We start from the raw sequence: 2,654 nt of genomic DNA on the forward strand, positions 1-2,654 counted from the left end.
TGCTTATTCGCCGTCTTGGTCCCCTCCCACCCAGCACCAAACCCCACCCTGCACAGGCACGTCCATCCATCCAAGGACGCTGTAAAAATAAAATGATCACAACCTAGCCCTCGGGGAGCCTCGGCCTTACAGCATGTCCTGCTCCGAAGCGGGCAGCATTCACAACCCAGTTTGAGGAGGAGAAGCAGAGAGAAGGAGCAAAAAAGGAGGAAGGAATTTGTGGAGGAGAAGGGCGTGAGGCAGATACTCAAGAACTTGAAGACATGAGGGTAGATGAGATGAGAAAGAAAGAGAGAAAGTGACAAAGAAAGGAATGAGAGCAACACATGGAGAGAAGAAAAATTAGCAAAGGAGCCCAGGGGAGCGATCAGGGAACGGGACTAGAATTCTAACAAGAACAGTGGAAGCCTTATAAAGAACATTAAATAGATGGGAACAGTGAAGCAAAGAGTCCCGGAAGGAAATTGGTTAACAGGAGAAGAATGGGATGAAAGGAAGAAAATAAATGAAAAGCAAATAGAACTGACTCTTCTGCTAGCCCCCCCAAATGAAATTGGGCTGTTTGCTGAAAATAGAAACAGAGGAAGTGAAACAGCCCAGGAATACACGAAGGCTGAAGAGTTGGGAAGGAAGGGTTGGCTCCTAAGACAGAAGGCATTGGAGGCAGACCCTGGTGACAGCCTGGCGGGGGGCGGGGGGAGGCTTTGGCCAACGACCGGACCGGCTCCTGAAAGCTGGTTGCTGTTCTAGCCTCGGGCCAGGCACGTCCAGTCCTCAGAGGTCTGGCTCAGACGCAAACTCTTTCCCAGACTCCACACCTGCCCTGCCCTGCCCCGCCCCGCCCTGCCCTGCCCTGCCTCGCCCTGCCCTGTCCTGCCCTGCCCTGCCCTGCCCTGCCCTGCCCTGCTGGGAGTTTTCAGTTCCAGGAGGCCGGCTGCTGGTTGCTCAGGAGCAAACTGTTCCCCTAAAGCCCGGGTCAAACCCATCGACTCCATTATCTCTCTTCTTCGGCCTTGCCCTCAGAGACTCTTGGGCAGCCAAGGGTTCTGTCTGGGAATGTGTAGTCTCCCCCAGGTCCATCCTGGAGATGCACATTTGGACAAATGCACATTTGGACATTTTGTCTCCAAATGTGCAGTAAAAACACGCAGTGCACTCAGAATTGCCGTCCTTCTGTCTTCATTCCTTCGCTAATGCACTATTCAACAAGGACTAACTGAGCACTTAGTATGTGCCAGGACTCCAGTGGATAAGACAAGTCTCTGCCCTGCAACACTTAGGAGTTTCTCTTTCCTCTTTCCTCCCATCTTTGGCTCTTCCCTTCTTTTTTGCTCATATTCAGCCCTCCAGTGTATCAGTTATTCTTGCTGCATTGGAAACCGCCCCAAAACTTACTGGGTGCAAACCAATACCAATCGTTTGTGATTACATCTCTCACGCATCCGGGGGTTGACTGGGCTCTGACAGGTAGTTCTCGCCAGGGTCTTCCACTCAGTCACAGTTAGATGGGGGCTGAGGACTGGGGGCTAGGGCTGAAGCTGGTTTGAAGGCCTCCTCCCTCATGTGTCTGGTAGCTGGGAGCTCACCCGGAGCTGGCAGCTGAAACTTCTATGGGTGGCTTCACCATGTGTTCTGGGCTTCCTTACTCCATGGTAACTGGGTTCTAAGGGGTTGTGGTACCTTTTCCGACCTACTGTCAGAAGTCACAGAGCATCGCTGCCATTGTATTCTATGGGCAGCAATGCTGTGCTCTAAGGCAGTCACGGAGATCCATCCAGGTTGATGGGGAGGGGACACAGACCCCACCTCTTGATGGAGGAGTGGCAGAGTCACTTGTAGGATGAGTATGCAGGAACATCTTTGGAAAATACCATCTGCCACAGTTTGCCTTCTGGCCACAGTCATTCACAATGATTCACACCCACCCCTGTTATGAGCTGAACTGTGTCTCCCCAAAAATCCATATGTTGAAGCCCTAATCCCAGCACCTCAGAATGTGACTGTATTTGAAGACAGGTTCATTTAAGAGGTGATGAAATGACCATGAGGTTATTAGCATGAGACCTAATCCAATATGACTGTTGTCCTTATTAAAAAAGACTTGGACACAGACACACACAGAAGGAAGAGTATGGGCAGACACAGGGAGAAGGTAGCCAACTGTAAGCCAAAGAGAGGCCTCCGAAGAAACCAATCCTGCTGACACCTTGATCTTGGACTTCCAGCCTCCAAAACAGCGAGTGAATCAACTCCTGTTGGTTAAGACACCCAGGCTGTGGAATTTTGCTATGGGAGCCCTAGAAGGTGGATACATGTCCCACATACAAAATCTATTCATTCCTTTTCCTCAAGATCTGTCTGGCATCAGCTCAAAGGCCAGGATCCAACCAGGTGCAGGTATTGGTGTGTCTCCTCAGGTGGCGTTTCTTGGGTACAGCTCCTTGAGCGTCCCCCCATTCAACAGGAAGACCTGTGAGCTTGAGAAATGAGTTATCTGCCCTCCTACTCCACATGGTGGTTTAGGCATAGGATAACTATTTAACATCATAGGCACCCCTCAACTCAAAGCAGGGGAGTGGGAGACACACAGGAGTCACTGGTCCAGAGCAATTCTGAAATCCATCTGGGTGCATGTTGCCGGTTCCTGGATTAGT

Source organism: Sapajus apella, unplaced genomic scaffold (genome assembly GCF_009761245.1).
Source record: "Sapajus apella isolate SASKATOON/1434 unplaced genomic scaffold, GSC_monkey_1.0 scaffold160, whole genome shotgun sequence".
Classification (NCBI taxonomy): Eukaryota; Metazoa; Chordata; class Mammalia; order Primates; family Cebidae; genus Sapajus; species Sapajus apella.